At 39.1% G+C, this 19,217-nt stretch overlaps 1 non-coding gene and 1 pseudogene across 1 annotated transcript; one reads left to right on the top strand and one right to left on the bottom strand.

Annotated features, from left to right (window-relative positions):
* Positions 1 to 7,471: 7,471 nt before the first annotated feature.
* On the bottom strand, positions 7,472 to 7,597 carry LOC115935173 (U6atac minor spliceosomal RNA). Its single transcript, XR_004070873.2, has one exon. It is a non-coding gene; the product is annotated as a U6atac minor spliceosomal RNA (small nuclear RNA).
* A 6,493-nt stretch (positions 7,598 to 14,090) lies between these two features.
* LOC109027160 (large ribosomal subunit protein eL21-like) lies at positions 14,091 to 15,753 on the top strand (annotated as a pseudogene).
* The last annotated feature ends 3,464 nt before the right edge of the window (positions 15,754 to 19,217 follow it).

Genomic DNA, 19,217 nt, shown 5'->3' with positions numbered 1-19,217 from the left:
TGCTGTGCAGAAGCTCTTTAGTTTAATTAGATCCCATTTGTCAATTTCGGCTTTTGTTGCCATTGCTTTTGGTGTTTTAGACATGAAGTCCTTGCCCATGCCTATGTCCTGAATGGTAATGCCTAGGTTTTCTTGTAGGGTTTTTATGGTTTTAGGTCTAACGTTTAAGTCTTTAATCCATTTTGAATTAATTTTTGTATAAGGTGTAAGGAAGGGATCCAGTTTCAGCTTTCTACCTATGGCTAGCCAGTTTTCCCAGCACCATTTATTAAATAGGGAATCCTTTCCCCATTGCTTGTTTTTGTCAGGTTTGTCAAAGATCAGATAGTTGTAGATATGCAGCATTATTTCTGAGGGCTCTGTTCTGTTCCATTGATGTATATCTCTGTTTTGGTACCAGTACCATGCTGTTTTGGTTACTGTAGCCTTGTAGTATAGTTTGAAGTCAGGTAGCGTGATGCCTCCAGCTTTGTTCTTTTGGCTTAGGATTGACTTGGCAATGTGGGCTCTTTTTTTTTTTTTTTTTTTTTTTTTGAGACGGAGTCTCGCTCTGTCGCCCAGGCTGGAGTGCAGTGGCGCGATCTCGGCTCACTGCAAGCTCTGCCTCCCGGGTTCACGCCATTCTCCTGCCTCAGCCTCCCGCGTAGCTGGGACTACAGGTGCCCGCCACCACACCCAGCTAATTTTTTGTATTTTTTAGTAGAGACGGGGTTTCACTGCGTTAGCCAGGATGGTCTCGATCTCCTGACCTCGTGATCCGCCCGCCTTGGCCTCCCAAAGTGCTGGGATTACAGGCGTGAGCCACCGCGCCCGGCCTATGTGGGCTCTTTTTTGGTGCCATATGAACTTTAAAGTAGATTTTTCCAGTTCTGTGAAGAAAGTCATTGGTAGCTTGATGGGGATGGCATTGAATCTATACATTACTTTGGGCAGTATGGCCATTTTCTTGATATTGATTCTTCCTACCCATGAGCATGGAATGTTCTTCCATTTGTTTGTATCCTCTTTTATTTCATTGAGCAGTGGTTTGTAGTTCTCCTTGAAGAGGTCCTTCACGTCCCTTGTAAGTTGGATTCCTAGGTATTTTATTCTCTTTGAAGCATCAATTAGTGTTTTTACCCTTCTCCCAGATAGTGCAAACAATCTGCCTACCCTGTTTCTGCTCAAGTGCTATTTTAATTCTTCCTATATTTTTGATACTACAAATTAGATACTTCATTCTTTTTGTTTTATACTTTCAATGTTTGTTTTAGATTTCATTAAATGTTAACAATGTTTTTTGCTTGACATTACTTATGTGTCTTATCTTTACTCTGCGATTTTCTTTTTTCCTACTGATATTCTTCTATAGGGTTTTGATTAATTGCCTTTAATAAGGACTTGATTGTAAAATTTCTTTTTTTTTTTGGTTTGTCTAAACAATGTTTCTATTTGGTTTTGCTCTAAATATAATCTATACAGGCTTTACAATTTTAGGTTGGCAGTCATTTTTTTTTTCTTAGCAGTTTGAAGACACTAGTCCACTGTCTTTTGGTTTCCACTGTATCCGGTCTGTGTAAGAATTGTTCTTTTTAATGTACATAGGTCTTTTCTTTCTCTGATTCCTTCTAAGATCTCTTTTCCATTGCTATTCTGTAGTTTTACTATAATGGTGTAGATGCAGATTTCTTTGTATTTATCCTGCTTAGAATTCATTTTAATTTCTGGCTCTGAGTCTTGTCCATCAAAGCTGAAAAATTTTCAGCCATTTTGTCTCCAACTATTGTTTTCCCCAACTCCCCATTCTTTTATGATTTTGTAGGGCTTTTATTGTGTGTTAGGTGCTCTCGAGCACCTATTCCTTGTCTTTTCACTCTGCAATCTAGTTGTCTTTCTGTGCTGCATCTCAGTATAATTTTAACTTTAAAATTATATATGAATCCTACTTTCAGATGTGTCTAATCTTCTATTTAATCCATTTCTTGTGTTTTAAAACTTCAATTACTATCATTTTTTATCTCTATTAGTTCTACTTAGTGTTTTTTCAAAACTGCTTGGATATTTTTATTGTCTTTTTTCCCCTCTTACTCATAATTTCAATGCCCCTTTTTATTTCTTTAAACATATAATGAAACATTTGCAAACCACAACACCTTTCTTTAACCATACAGATTTTCAAAATACACCTACTGAAGTCTATGCAGGTCTGATTCTACTGTCTGTTATTCCTGCTGACTCTTGCTCATGGTGCCTTGTTTTCTCATGTTCTTAAGGATATTCAAATGTGAGATCAAATTTAACGGAAATTTATCTATGGAAATTCTTTGCAACCTGACTGAAGTAGCATTCTTCAAGAGAAATTTTCTTCTGTCAGGAATCTGGGGGTCATTACCAACCTGCGACCCTTTTATTTATTTTTAGAGATGCGACTCACTCTGTTGCCCAGATTGGAGTGCAGTGGTAGGATCATAGCTCACTACAGCCTCAAACTCCTGGACTCCAGTGATCCTCCTGCCTTGGTCTCCCTAGTAGCTGTGACTACAGGTGTGCACCACCACAGCTGGCTAATTAAAAAAAAATGTAGAAACTGGGTCTTGCTATATTGCCCAGGCTGGTCTCAAACTCCTGGGCTCAATGATCCTTCCACCTTGGCCTTCCAAAATGGTGGGATTACAGGTGTGAGCTACTGCACCCTGCCCTGTGACTCTTTCAAAAGAAATTCTTGGCTCGAGTATTCTTTGAATCACCATTTTTAATGAAAGGGTCTCCTAGCAGTAACCTCCTTAGTAAGGTCCTGTGTTTTATCTGTTTTTCATCACACTTCTTGTGACTGTCCAAATGAAAGCTCATGGTCATTAAAGAGCACAAGATGCTCTAAGGGCAGCAGTATCAATGAATATTCTAGGTGGCTATTAATTTCCTTCTGATATTTTCAGGGATATCCCCACTTCTGGTTTTACCCTATCTCAAACAAAGCCTCTTTATTCCTTCTCATCTTCTAGACCTTTTATCTTTGGAATGCCCTCACTATTGATCAAGTCCTCAAGATCATTGTGGAGGTATTCATTCAGCATGATGTTTTAAGCCCTGGAAAGGTATCCTTTGTTCCTCCTGACTGTAGTATGATCTTAGTTATTTTTCATTTCTTACATATTTTACATACAAACTTTTCCTTCCTTCCTTTTCTTTGTTTGTTTGTTTGTTTGTTTGTTTGTTTGTTTCTTTCTTTCTTTCTTTCTTTCTTTCTTTCTTTCTTTCTCTCTCTCTCTGCCTCCTTCCCTCCCTCTCTCCCTCTCTCTTTCTTTCTTCCCCCTCCCTCCTTTCCTTCCTTCCTTTCTTCCTTCCTTTCTGTTTCTCTCTCTCTCTTCCTTCCTTCCTTCCTCTCTCTCTTTATCTCTCTCTTTCTTTCCTTCTTCTTTCTCTCTTTCTTTCTCTCCTTCCTTTCTTTTTTTGACAGAGTCTTGCTCTATCACCCAGGCTGGAGTATAGTGGCATGATCATATCTTAGAATTCTTAGAATTCTTTTTTATCTATGCTCATTCCCTTGATGACCTTCTCTAAATGCCTAAGTCCAAACCCATTAATGCACAGATTATTCTCCATCTACGTCTTCAACGCAGACCTATGCTGAGCTCCTTACTTGACTTTTCCACTTGGATGTCGACCAGCTCACACAGTGTCTGGCCTTTGCCCCTCACCTCAAATTGATTTCTTCTTCAATTTTCCTCCTTTTAGCTAATAGCAACTGCATCCTTCCAGTTCTTCTAATTCAGAGTCATCTTGGACTCCTTTTTTGCCCCACCCCACATTTAATCCACAAATATATCTCACTAGTTTTATCTTCATACTAAGTCCGAATCTGACCATTTCTTTTCCCCTCCATGGCAACCAGTCTTGTCCATGCTAATATCAACTCTCCCCCGATTTACCGCAACTGTCCTAAATGCTCCACCTGTCTCTGCCATTGGCCTCTTTAGTCTATTCCCACTCCAGCGGCTGTGGTGGTGCTATTAGGATGTCATTCAGATAATGTCATCCCTCTGCCTACAGCCCTCCAGAGTAAAAGCCAAAGTCTTTGTAATGGTCTTAAGGTCCTACAATCTGGTTTCCATCACTTTCGGACTTCACTTCCTTTTACTGTCTCCCCTGTATTCTTTGTGCTCCACTGGTCTCCTTGCCCTTCCTTAAACACACAAGACATGCATCCCCTTCAAGGCCTTTGCACTTAATGTCTGCTCCACCAAGAGCATTTTCCCCAGATCTCTGCAGAGCTCATTTCCTCATCTCTTTCAGGTGTTTGCTCAAATGTCACCGTCTTCATGAGCTCTGATCAGACCACTGCATTTAAGATTACTACCTCTCCCTCTGCATTCCCTATTCCCCTCCTTACTTTATCACTCTCCATAGCACTTATCTTCTAACATATTCAATTTGTTTAGTATTTGGTGCTCTTATTAGCTTCCTCAGGTAAGACATTTTTTTCTCTCTTGTTCACTGATGGATTCTCAGAACCTAATACAGTGCGTGGCACATACCGAGCATTCAATACATAGCTATTGAGTGGATGAATGAATAAGTGGAATAATTAGCCTGATGACAAAAATGGACAAATTGAGAACATGGAACAGAAAATGATCATTAAAGGGCTCAAATATTGTTTTCTTTTCATGGAAGAAGGGGAAGAATGAAAAAGAAGAAAATCATGGGTGATTTTGAAAATTCCCTAAAAATGAACCTATTTTTATTTTTAAAACAGTTATTAGGTGCTCACTATTGATCAAGTCCTCAAGATCATTGTGGAGGTATCCATTCATCTTGATGCTTTAAGCCCTAGAAAGGTATCCTTTGTTCCTCCTGACTGTATCATGATCTTAGTTATTTTTCATTTCTTATATGTTTTACATACCAACTTTCTGTTTCTTTCTTTTTTCTTTTCTTCTTTTTTGAGACAGGGTCTTGCTCTAATCATCCAGGTTGGAGTGTAGTGGCATGATCATAGCTCATTGCAGCCTTGACTTCCTAAACTCAATTGATCCTCCAGTCTCAGCCTCCTAAAATGTTGAGATTACAGGCATGAGCCACCGTGCCTGGCTCAAATGTTCTATGTTTACTTTGTTTTCATTTGTGGTGCTCAGATCAAAATCATTTCATGTTAACAAAGATCCGATCATTATAAGAAAAATGTAATTACTGTGAGATGTCTATATGCTTACTTCAATTTTATAGAGCCTCTTTCTTAAGCGACCCTGAGAGTGACTACCAGCAATGATCTACCCTGGCTCGTCAGGATATTCAGATTTTTTTAAACATTCCTTGTCATGTGACAATTATGGATTATTTATATATTTTCCTGTTACCACAACGTAGCATAAATATCATTTTCACTGTCCACAAACTTGAGTGCACAAAAAACATGACTTTAAAAACATAAGAAAAGTTACTCCATTTCATTTCTAACTTAAGCCCTTATTCCACTGGCGACAGGCACTAAAACTTAGTCAATGAGGGATAACTTCTCCCTGGGGCTGTATTTGAGACACAGGGGAGAGCTTCATGCTGTCAGTGAATTGGAGGGGAGGGGCATCTGGTCTTCTGTCTTCACTGTCTATTCATCCAGTGTTCCTTGAGCCATTTATGATCACACTATTGTCTCTGGTTGTGGTCCACATACTCCAAGTACAACTCATTTTGATCTTGAGGCCCCTCCTAGTTCCCTGGTTTTCTCAGCCCTTTTGCTCCCTCATGGGAAGCGGGAGGGTGTAAGACTGTGTGCTGCTTTCCCGCTCCTCTCCGGGGCAGAGACTCAGGGACCTGCCTCAGACCTCCTGCCACTTCACTTCTTTAGTCGCCACTTCAAGCTGGCTAAGGTGACTTCTCCTTAAAGTTTCTCAATGTCCCAGGCTTCCTTGAGGAATTCTAGTCTCCCCTGATCTCAGGTCCCTATCTGAAATTTCTACCAGTTCCCCTCCCTCCGGAGCCCATCTTGGCTGTGGACATAGGGCAGGGTCTGGTGAACTCTCTTGTAGGCCCGCATCATCATCTGACTTGACTGTTTTCCTTTCCTAATTGTCTACCCTAGCTGATGGAGTTGCAATTTAGTTTTCAGCGATACTCTTTCCAATCTATTGTTTATGTCATAAACTTTGTGTGTTATCAATAGGCTCAGTCTATTGAAACTCAAAAGCCCAGTTCTTAAAATCACATCTTTGGTATGCATGTCTATCATTTGTGTAGGAGTCTCACCGGTCAATTTTGAAACTCAAACCTGAGTATGATCGGGTTCTTTCTCTTTGCATTTTGATAATCCTAACAATCCAGGAGGTAGTGGGTGTTCTGATTTGATGAATGTTCACGAATGTGGATAGAGAAGCTCAAAGGCTATTGGTGAAAAGGAAGTATGGGAAAGAAGTCCTTCCCAAATCACAGTGACTTAGAAATAATTATCCATAAGACTCCAAACATCTGTATTAAAAAAATTCTCACAAAAACATTTTGCATTTTCACCCTACTCTCTAAGGGGCAATTTGTTTCTTCAGCTGCTGCCTCTCTTTGCATGGTCTGAAATAATATTGATTTATGATTATTATATGTTGTTTACTTTCTCCAGTTTGTGAAATAACCACAGAAAGATTTTTCCTTTTCATCTGTGATTTTTTTGTAATATCCAAGGGGGTATGAATATCATCTCAATCTTTGTCAAGAAAAATGTAGAAGTATCATAAGGAGATAAAAACCATAATAGGTAATCAACTGTGTATTAAAAAAATTGACTAAGATTAAAAAAAAAAACAACTTTGGGCCCCCCCAAAGCAGAAAAAAAGTGATACAGAGGTAAGCATATACTTCTATTGCTATTTCTTTTGGAGCGGATGACTTGATTTTCTGCTTACTGGTCATGAAACTACTAAATATGTAACTTCCTAGGCTGAAAGAAAAGAAGACTAAGTGCCCTTTTTGTATTGTGCTCTGGATCTCTGATGACAGCCAAGAGAGTCACTGTGAAAGAGTCACGCTTAACTCCTTGTGGTTCCATTAAGCTCTCTATTGGCTCAGAACCTCAGACTTGCCTGAGAACATATGAGTTCTGGGGAAAGCCATGGCTAATCAGCCCTCAATAATCCTCTGGAAGCTCAAAAACCCTCTTCACTCTGGGCTCCCTTTAGCACCCCGCTTTCCAGATTTGCTGCCCAGGAAGAATAGACAGAAACCATCATAGCATATGGGTTTTTGAGAGTAAAGGGCAGGGTGGAGGCGAGGTGGAGGCTGGGGATACAGAATAGAAAGCTGTTCATTCCATCTTTCATGTATGTACTTGCTCCGGAGATTTTAACACTTGTTAAGTCAAACGCATTTCTTCTTCAATGGGGTGGATTTGAATCCTTCCCCAACACTATCGTATGAGAAACAACCATCAACATAGAAACAATTCTCAAAGGTCAGTGATTTAGCAGTAAAAGGTGCCATATTTAACTTTATTTTATTTTATTTTTTATTTAAATAATGGTTAGATGCCACGAAGTAGGTGGCAATGCCTTAACTAAATGCTTGTTGTCAGGCCTGAGGGCCTCTTCCAACCTTGTCAAAGGGAATGCCAACCTTCTCTCCTTTCATACAACACCGAAGTCAATTTTAAATTTTTCTTTAGAGAAATCAGTCTTTGGGATTCTCCAATCACTACCGTTTTTTCATGCCCAAAGCCTACTCTTGTATTCTGATAGTATGAATAAGACCAGACATATTTTCCTCATTACAAAAAAAAAGTTGGGACAAGCATTGCTTTGGTTTAAATACTTTCAGAAACTGTGCAAATACTGGAGGAACAATTGATAGTAACAGTGAAAGCAAATAAAACTTGATTTAAATATAGTTATCCTTTTCTTCCCCTCTTTCTTTCTCTAATAATAGAGCATTTATTAGATGAAACAAAGTAGGATCTGGTGTTTCCAGGGTGGGTAACATACACAAGTCGAATCTCCAGTTTCAATGTATAAATGTGTGGTCTCACTGTAATCTTTACGAAGGCCTCAGCAGCTCAAGATAAGAGTTTACGTTTCAGAATCCATGAAAGCAAACTTAAAAATAAGAAAAAAAATGCCAAAGTAAATGCAAATGCAAGCTGCCTCTAGTTTCTCGTTTGGAAGTTATATATTTGGTATTACAAGAAGACCCTAAACAGACACCTGAAGGGGGCTTATCCTCCATGCACAGAGACACGTTTATGACCCAACCAGAGTTGCTCCATCCCAGATGTCTACAGTGTGGTCTGGACATCTGTTTTTAATAGTTTCCAGGCGTGCCAGTGAGAACATTATCACGAATCGGTTGAATATGATTTGCACAAGGAGTGGAGGTTGTGGGGGGAAACAGACGGCTAATAGAGGTTCAATAGTTTGGATAGTTCTTAATTTTCATGAACAACTCCGGGAGTGTGATGCTGAGCTCGATATAATTCAAATGCATGGTGCTTTGTTAAAAGGGGTACCTTGTAAAAACTTTCCATTCTATATTTGTTACACAGAGAACACCTATTTTAAAATCCTTTTGTTTCTTGACAAAGCAAGATTACCAGCAGTGGGGTAGATAGATAGAAAAGGGCGTTATCCCTCTCATGTCATTTACCCATGTGCTTGTCAGCTGACCCTCTTAATACCACTGCCAGCACCGTAAAACAGCCCCTTCTTCGGGTAAACAGGTGAACAGATCCAGAGGGGTATATAGGAGGGAAATGGCATTGAGAAGGGCTCTGCTGACTGTGCAGGCTGACTATGCTTAGCTCTGTTCCAGGCATGGCCAGGGCACGCAGCCTTTCAGGACACCCCATGGACTCTGCTATTGGTTATTTTCTTAGTGGGCAAGAAAGCACTAGGGCCAGTAGAACCAGAGCCTACTGAATGCCAAGCCTGATTTTTTTGTTTGTTTGTTTTTGAACTCAAACTTAATTCTAGGTTAGAAGCAAATGCAGGAGGAAAGAGAAGCAAATCCATTAGAAAGGGGAGAGAGTCAAGAATTATTTTGGAATAGCACTGTGTATTATCCATTCACCTGTATTCTTCCTATCATTCTTATCATCTGTGTTTATGGTAAAGATTTTCTAAGTTGTCATTTTATCAAGCATCCTAAAGAGTAGGGTTCCCCAACCCCTGGGCCAGAGACCAGTACCAGTCCATGGCCTGTTAGGAACCGGGCCACACAGCAGGAGGCGGGCAAGTGAGTGGAGCTTCATCTGTGTTTACAGCCACTTCCCATTGCTAGCATTACCGCCTGAGCTCTGCCTCCTGTCAGATCAGGAGCAGCATTAGATTCTCATAGGAGCATGAACCCTATCGTGAACAGCGCATGTGAGGGATCTAGGGTGTGTGCTCCTTATAAGAATCTAATGCTCGATGATCTGTTACTGTCTCCTGTCACCCCCAGATGGAACCATCTAGTTGTAGGAAAACAAGCTCAGGGCTCCCACTGATTCTACATTATGGTGAGTTGTATAATTATAAAATTATTTCATTATATATTATACTGTAAATAAAATATACAATAAATGTATAAATAAAGTGCACAATAAATAAAGTGCACACTAAATGTAATGCACTTGAACCATCCCAAAACCATTCCCCCACAACCCCATTTGTGGAAAAATCGTCTTCCATGAAACCAGTCCCTGGTGCCAAAAAGGTTGGGGATCGCTGCTCAACAGGACAAGAGAAAAATAAAAATTTGGCATCTATAGTTTTATCTCTATTGATTCCTTAAAACTGTATCAACAAATGTATTATTTTTCAATTAGTTATTCACTCATATGGCATCAGATTCAAAAGTATAAAAATATGTCCATGGAAAAGTATTTTTTCTTGCCCCAACTGTTAGGCAACTCATTCTTTCTTGGGGTCACTGGTGACTTCATCCCTTCAGAAATATTCTCTATAACTCACATTTTAGACCTGAATATTTTTCCTGGCAAAATGAAGAAATACCAAGAAAATTTTTGAGTTCTAATCTGTTATTGCAGCATTCAGTAACGTTGCGTAAGTATGTTTCAAAAACCAAGTTACATGCTCAATAAGCTTACTAGGAACCACAAAAGAAGTCCATGGTATAGTTTCTGGCCTCAAGGAATTTAAGATTCTGACAACCAGAGAGATCATATGCATAATGTAAATATATTTTATTGAACTGAGCACAGTGCATTGTAATTTCCTTCTCTTTGATTGGGATTGCCTTGACAATAGACTCTTTCACACTTATCTTTCTATACATGGGTCCTTGCATGGTGCCTGGCCCAAAATAGGCAGTCAATAAACGATTGTTGAATGAAGGCATGGCTGAATGAAAGAATGAATGGAGAGAGGATCGAGAAGTCAAGACAATGCTTGAGAGAGAGAAAATCCTACTAATGGCCTGCAATGGCTGGCGATAGTGAAACAGACAGTAGCCAAACATTGGAATTCTGAGAGTGTCCCTCAGGACAAAGAGAGGGGTGAGGTTCCATGGAAAAGGTGGAGAGAGGAAAGAGGAGAAGGAGGGAGTGCGAAAACCATTCTAGGTGTGGTGAGCTGGGTGAACAGGACAAGCAAAGTTATGGCAGCAGAAATGCACAGTTTGCTAACCAAGACCAGAGAGGACATTGACTTGATGCAAGCATCATTCTTCTTTTGAGATTTGTTGAAAATTTGGAGAGGCATGATGAAACTGAATTGTGATGAGTCCGGAATGTCAGCAGAGGGATTTGAGCTTTATTCCAAAGGCATTAGAAAGTGATTCAAAGCTTTTGAGCTGGTGAATGCTTAGGAAGAGTAATCTGATAAACCAGAAGCTAGGAGACTGGCTTGGTAGGTATTGTGATATTTGAGGCATTGGATGATAAACTTTAGGAAAGGGTGCAGTTCTGGGAATGGGAAAGAGAAATTGATTTTAAAACGTTTCTGGGGGATGTACCAAGGGCATTTGATAGTTGATGGGACAATAGAGGAGAAAAAAAGGGACAGTTTTTGTTTAACCTCAGTTATCTAGAATGCCACTAATCCAATGCACTCACATTTACTGAACACCCACTGTGTTCAAGGCCCTACACATTTCATACAGCAGATCCCTCAGATATACAACTGGACCTCATCAAGAACTCAATCAATACAAACTTCCTTATTGGGATATTAGCTAACTACAAGGTTTTCTGGATATTGATCACATTTATTGACATGTTCTACTTATTTAACTTTTTCAAAGGGGGAAAGAAGAGCTGTAAAATGCTCTTGAAATCAGGTTTGATGGCAATTAGAATCATCCATCTGCAAGGAGGGCCCATTTTGTTGTGCCGTCTTTCTCTCCTCCTTCTTTGGTTCTGACATGTTCACAGTCATCCCAACCCCATGATTTTTTCAGTCCCTGGCTGGGGCTCTCTGGACTTGTTTGCTCATAAATCCTGTGCTGTTTTAGAACTTGTGGTTTGTGAAAGATTGATAACTGGTGTCAGGTCCCCTCCCTCCCCAGCCCACCCTCTGTGGTCGTTCCATAGTGGTATATAATAGTGACACTTCAGAAGCCACAGAAAGAACTGGGAGGATTTACTTGTTAACAAAGAAATTATTGCCGCCGAGCGCAAATGCCATTCCAAGCCTGGGGAACACGCCGCTTGGCATTTGCTCAGGGTTCTTCATAATCTGCTTCAGTCAGTTTTGGTTTTATGAATTTTTTGCTTTTTGGGGTCTAAAAACCAGTTTGGGATGCGTTCCTCTTTCCAAGCCTCCCTTATTCCATCTTAAAGCACACACACGCAAACACACACACACACACACCCCATTACTATGTGCCTTTAGCACTTGGTTGTCCATAACAAAAAGTGGAAATTGCCCCAGAAAGTGACATGACTTAAAAAATAGTAAAAAAATCTGGGTAAGGCTGAACAAAAGCAAGAAAGAAGAAAGGGAGAAGAAACACTCCCCCTTAATCAAATCCTTCATTTCCCCTAGAGCAAGCAGTTCTTAATTATATTGAATGAACAGACACAACAGTGTGCCACAGGCTGCTCCAAACAGCTGTGGGAAGGCTCCATTTTCAGGCAAACATGGCCAGGGAGGAAGACTCCACCGGCCAGTCTGCACATTTAGATCAGGATTATTTCTGAGGTCTGTTCCTGGGCCTGTTTGGGAGGAAAACCAAGGCTCATTTCCCTCCAGCTGTATTATTCTGTTGATGTTCTTTTGCAATTAGAGATTTCAACCAGGCTTTCAGTGGGTTCTTCCAGATCTGTCATCTACTCTACTTTACTAATAGTTGACTGTGGATGGATTGGCATTTCCGTGAGTTCACTCTTTGGTCCAGAAACTTGCTGAACTTGTCTCTGGCTGCAGAACAAGAGTTTTCTTCTCTTAACCTGTTGCTTAACTACAGGTTTGCGAACAGAAAAGAGAACAAGCCCACTCCATCGTCTTTCCCTGGTCACCCACTCCCAATTCCAGTTCCCACTCTAATTATAGCTGCTTATTTTCTTAGCTTTACATGTCTGGTTTTTATGTTAAAAAAGTACGAATGCATGCAAAAGAGGACAACCATTTAAAAATAAATGTTACTGCCTGTTTACAAGATACTTGTCATCAAGAAGACTGTACTTGTTCTTCTTTTCCTATTGTATTTCTTTATCTCTCTTTATTTATCATATGTAACCACAGCCAAATTGTAGTATGGAAAGAAACACATTCTGTAATTTGGGTTTATTAAATTTCCTATCATCTTCCTTTTATGTTTCTTTCAACAGACATTTTATCATCCCAGGGGATCTGAAACGTTTTCCCATGTAAATAGGCATCTAAACCACCAAGTTTTCCATTCTTGTTTCTTCTCATGTAGGTTTATTGATTGTTTTCCCTTTTCACTTTATAAAATCATAAATAAAACAAACTACTAGTTAAACTTTAAGTCACTGAATCAATTGTATTCTATTCATTAGCTGATAAACTTCTAATATATTTACAGCATTAGAACTTTATTTTTGGTCTCATAACGCTTTTCACATCAGGCCATATGCGTTGTTAATGATAGAGTTTTTGTTTGGGTTTGTTTCTGATAGAATTTTCACTAGTAAATCCTTATCTAGTAATTGTCTTTAAAATGCTGTTTAGTACACTGAATTTCTCTTGTTGTTTCTATTGGCTTAACAGGTAGTCAAAGATGTTTTCATTTGTTGCCATATTAAAGACCCATTACAAATTAATAATGAGAGTAGCAACAAATTTCCCCCTAATATTTTCTCAATCTTCCACTGATTTAACACTATTCTGCACATATACCAATTCCATTAAAAAGCTCTTCCACTCCAAAGTAAACAATATTCTATTAATAGCAAGGATGTTAGGGCTGTGGCTTGTGGCCTTAGGCTTCCATTATATTATTCAAGCTCTCTGTGCCTCATCCTGTATTAGTGAGGGGACATTGGGCAAGATACTGTAACCCTTTCTTTGCTGCCTTTGACAATGGGGAAGAGGGTTATTCATAGAGATGCAAGATGAAGATGATGTAAGATGAAGACATGAAGTGATGGAAAAAGTACTAAACCCTTGAACTGAATTACACAATTGCAAATATTCCAGCTCCACCAGAGGTACTGAGTCTGTTTCTCAAACGCTTCATTTGGATTTAACGATCTTCTCAATTGCTTTAACTCATCGCTTTTGCCTAGAGATTCCCAACCGCCTGCACATTAGAATCACCTGTGGTGCTTTTTGAAATCCCTGATGCATTAGTCATTTGTAAAGTTCCTCATGTGATTCCACTGTGCAGCCAGGGTTAAGAACCAGTGCCATGCCCAGTCATGTGCAGATTAAAATTCTTTTTCTTAACTCCCTTTCTTCCTTTTGAGGAGCATCATGATTTTTGGAGAAATGCTTTGAGTTCAGCAATCAATTCACAAAAGGATGCTTCTGGTCATGCCATAAGGTCAGTGGTTCTCCTATCCCAAGGGCACTCATACCCTGAGAAGGTAAAACCTCATCTGGGGAAAAGACAGTCGGAAAACTAACTTATATCCAGTGAAAGGATGTAAGTGGCCCTCCTTGTGCAGTCAGCTAAGTAGCTGCCTGGATCTTTCTCTTCTTTTTGCAGCTGCGTGGCTAACAGCTGGCAGAATGGGGTCTGTGTGTACCAGCTGCTGTCCCACCCCTCCAGGCCTGTGGGGTAGGGCCCCCGGCTGCCCTTCAGCAGCAAGTCCAACTGCCCTCAGTGAGGAATTAATGGAGAGTCCTCAGGTCCTGGAACTCAAGCCCATCTGTCTTGTGTTCTGGGGTTCCATGGGCCCCTCTGGTTTGTGGAAATACGTGGTCCAGGCCACCCCTGGTGAGAAGCAGGAAAGCTGAGGGAAGGCAGATTGTCTGGTGCCTCTCCTACTTTTTGGAACAAGATATTCAAGTGTGAGAAGAAGTTTATTAGGGAATCTCTCATGCAGTTCAGCAAAGTGAAACGCTGTATAGAAGATCAGCTTTGTACTAGTCCCCTCCCCTTTTTTTTGGTTCTTTTACAATGCCTTTTTCTCCTTTTTCTCTCTCTTCTTCAAGTTTATTTCTTCTTTTCTGGTGGAAAATACTACTGTTCTACAAAAAAAAAAAAAAAAAAAAAAAAAAGAAAGAAAAGAAAGAAAAAAAAATCAATGTAAGACCCAATACTAAAAATCATCACTGTTAATAGTTTTTCTTCCAGTCTTTTAATATGAATATTGTCTGCTTTTATCATACTGAACATCCAACTTTTTCCTATATTTTCTTGTAATACCACGAAATAAACATTCCCCCATATATTGATAACTTTTCAGAAACATTTTCTTCGATAAATAATATCCCACGAAATGAATGTAGCACATATACTGTTTCCCTTTTGGAGTTAGCATGTTTCCAGATTTTTATGTTTATAAATAATACAGTAAACAAAACATTTAAAAATATAGATAATAAAAAGTGTAAATGGAATAACAGCCTTAATATACAGACAGCTTACATAATCAATACGTGAAACACCAATTTTGAGAAAAGGACATGAATGAGCAATTATACAAAAAATAAATATTGAGTGGCCACTAGATATATGATACATGTTTATATCTATTAATGAACAAAAAGTGACAAATAAGATGGCAACAAGAGACTTTTTTTAAACCATTAAATTAGCAAATGTTTTCAGTAATGATATTGGTAGGGTAGAGGTTGTCAGATACCCTTAACAAGAAAATAAATTGATAAAACATTTTCTGAACAACACTTCGAAAATGTATCACCTTTCGGTGGGAACCGCCATCTTCCAGTAATTTGCCAAGATGACGAACACAAAGGGAAAGAGAAGAGGCACCCGATGTATGTTCTTTAGGCCTTTTAGAAAACATAGAGTTGTTCCTTTGGCCACATACATGCGAATCTATAAGAAAGGTGACATTGTAGGCATCAAGGGAATGGGTATTGTTCAAAAAAGAATGCCCCCAAGTGTTACCATGGCTAAATGGGAAGAGTCTGCAGTGTTCCCCAGCATGCCGTTGGCATTGTTGTAAACAAACAAGTTAAGGGCAAGATTCTTGCCAAGAGAATTAATGTGTGTATTGAGCACATTAAACACTCTAAGAGCCAAGCTAGCTTCCTGAAACACGTGAAGGAAAATGATCAGAAAAAGAAAGAAGCCAAAGAGAAAGGTGCCTGGGTTCAACTGAAGCGCCAGCTTGCTCCACCCAGAGAAGCACACTTTATGAGAGCCAGTGGGAAGCAGCCTGAGCTGCTGGAACCTCTTCCCTATGAATTCATGGCATCATAGGTGTTAAAAAAATAAAAGACCTCTGGACTGTAAAAAAAAAAAAAAAAGAAAAATAGAAAATATATCAAGTATGCTCTTGCACACACGTTTATAGCAGCACAATTCACAACTGCAAAAATATGGAACCAGTCCAAATGCCCATCAGTCAATGAGTGGATAAAGAAAATGTGGTATACATATACCTTGGAATACTACTCAGCCATAAAAAGGAACAAAAAAAATGGCATTTGCAGCAACCTGGATGGAATTAGAGACCATTATTCTAAGTGAAGTAACTCAGGAATGGAAAATCAAACATCGTATGTGGGAGCTGAGCTATGAGGATGCAAAGGCATAAGACTGATAAAACAGACTTTGGGGACTCCGGGGGAAGGGTGGGAGGACAGTGAGGGATAAAAGACTACACACTGGGTACAGTGTACACAGCTTGGGTAATGGTGCACCAAAATCTCAGAAATCACCACTGAAGAACTTATTCATGTAACCAAACACTGCCTGTTCCCCAAAACCTATTGAAATAAATAAAACAAAAACAGAAACAAAAAAAAGATAAAAAAGAATAAAAGCAAAGTAATGTCAAAAAATATGTCAAGTATCCTTAAAAATTGTGTAGTTTTTAAGAAAGGCATTTGTCCTCAAAAGCAAAGTTCTGTTTTCAGAAATCAAAAGTTCAGACAAAGATTTATGTATAAAGCTGTTTAATGCATTGAATATAGTAATTAAAAGTAGAGGCAAATCAACCGGCCATATACCTCTATTACATGTATATCAGGTGGAACACAAGTAATTGTAGAAGAGAACGGAAAATTCTTGAAATATTTTGTTGAATAAATGCAGCATGAGATGGAATTGTGTAATAGGATTTTACAAATGCTTATCAAAATAACTGAAAGGAACTAACTACTAGTTATCTCTGGTTATTACGAATGGATTTAAATTTTGTTGTTATGTTTACCTGTCTTTTGTAAGTTCTCTACAATGAAAATATTATACAATGAGAGAGGGAATATAAGTGAGTAATTGAGAATTAGCTCCTGATGCCAGTTCTGGCCCTATCACTTACTATTTAACCTGGGGCAAGTTATTGAGACTCTCTGTGCCTTGGTTTCCTCATCTGTAAAACTGGATAACAATAGTACATCCACTCAATAGGGTTTTTATGACAGTAAACGATTCAATCACATAAACCTTTAGGACAGTTTCAGGGACAGTGTAAGTGCTCAAAAGTGTTAACTATTCTTAATTTTTTAGTAATCACACAAAAAATTTAAATTATGCAATCTGTCTCTTCCTCAAAGAACACTAGTAAACATGTATGCATAGAACTCTGCCTTCCCAATTTTAAGTTTTTTCCTTGGGATACATTCTCAGAAATAAAATTCCTAGATCCTTGATAATTTTTGCTGAAGTTCTTTCCAAAGCTGCTATAAGACATTTTCATGCCAAAAATATGTGACGTCACCTGTTTTAGAAAACCCTTACTAAGTTATTATTTAAAAAATAGGTATGTGATGAGGGAAAATGGCTAATATTTTTAATTTAAATTTCTTTGATAATTTTTGAGATTAATAATTGTTATGCTTACTGTTGCTAAACTTTCTTTTTTGTAAAATCATTCCTATCCTTAACTTACTTAATTATTGGTATCATAGTGTTTTTCTTATTGACATGTATAAACTCCTCATATGGTAGAAATATTAAGCAACTTTCTGACACAGCAGCTGTGAAGATTTTTCTCATTCGTGGAATTATTACTATTTTTTGGTTTGATATAAAGTAACTTAAATATCTTATTGTCAAATCTATCCCACTTTTGCTTGGCAAATGTTGGGATTTATTTTAAAATTTAACAACTTCAGATGAGAAGATTCTTGACATAATTCTATATTACTGTATTAGCCCTTAAAAGCTTTTCGGTGATCGCTATCGGGAATGACATTTTTTAATTTTGGAAGAGAACTTTTGCTCACTAAGGTGACTGACCAGGAAGCATGAGTGAGCTTGGTTCATTAATCAGTCTGAAAGATTTCTAAAAATTCTGCGTCATCAGGCAGAATCTTCAAGGTGGTAGCTTACACCCTCATCCCCTTCAAAGTACAAAAACATAGGTTCCTCTCACTAATCACTAGGTACATGTTGTCCCCAGGGTAGGCAAACTATGACTGAGGCCACATTGACCTCTACCCTGTCAGATTAGGCTAGAAACCACATGGCATACCTCCTTTACAGTGGTTTGATCAAATGGTCAAGTCCCACAGCACAAAACTGTGGCATGTGATGTTTACATGATCCTAGGAAGAAAATGGATGAGCCGATGTTGACAAGAGCTTAAGTAAGTCTCCATGTACATCAAGTACTTTGGAGACGCCAAAGGTGTAACTTTAAAGGGCAAAGACCTCAGGACAAAGCAACCTGAAGAAGCCAGGAACTAAAGACGGGACATTTGGTTCAAAACTTGAAGTGGCTCCCCGCCCCCCGCCCTGAGATTTCATGACAGGTCAGTTTGTGTTTTGATTCCTCAGTTTCTCCATGCTTCTTCCTCTCATTGTCCTGTCCTTCCAGAAATATCCTGAATTCTCAAAGCTAAGTGATAGTGAATGTATGTTAGAAAGCAGTCCCTGCCAAAATAAAAGGTTATTTATAACAACAAAAAGTCACTTAGTTCATCAGTATCTAAAGAAATGGCCACTTGCCTGGACATTTTATTATAAATGAAGGCACTTTCCTTGAATGTTGACCCTCTGCCTTGCTTTGTAGTGGGCTACCTCATCTATGTTACCTTTGTTTTTTTTTTGAGACGGAGTCTTGCTCTGTCGCCCAGGCTGGAGTGCAGTGGCATAATCTCGACTCACTGCAAGCTCCGCCTCCTGGGTTCATGCCATTCTCCTGCCTCAGCTTCCCAAGTAGCTAGGACAGGCACCCACCACCACGCCCGGCTAATTTTTTGTATTTTTTAGTAGAGATGGGGTTTCACCATGTTAGCCAGGATGGTCTCAATCTCCTGACCTCGTGATCCGCCTGCCTTGGCCTCCCAAAGTGCTGGGATTACAGGCGTGAGCCACCGCACCCGGCCATTACCTCTTTTCTAGCTATTGTTCACTAAACTGTACAAGCAAAGTTGATCTCTTCTTAGGCATTTTATATGATAATGACAACACATTACACAAAAATGGTCTAAAAATATATTTTTTTGTCTTCAAATATTCCCCCTGACACACTCATGAATCTCTTTGACAGCACTATTGTGGGATAACGTTGACACTCAGACCATAAGAAATGAATGGAAGCTGACAACATGCTTTAACCTAAATTGTAAAGACTGTTGTCTGGCTATTCAAGTCAAAAACAGAGTTTACATAACCACCTAGCATGGTTTCTGGTTATGTAAAATGTGACTGGGTATCTGAATCCTGGATCAAAAGCTTCCTCCACATGAATGGTTCAGTTAGGAGGGGGAAGAAAAC

The sequence above is a fragment of the Gorilla gorilla genome, chromosome 5 (assembly GCF_029281585.2).
Source record: "Gorilla gorilla gorilla isolate KB3781 chromosome 5, NHGRI_mGorGor1-v2.1_pri, whole genome shotgun sequence".
Classification (NCBI taxonomy): domain Eukaryota; kingdom Metazoa; phylum Chordata; class Mammalia; order Primates; family Hominidae; genus Gorilla; species Gorilla gorilla.
This window is presented reverse-complemented; position numbering and strand designations above follow the sequence as displayed.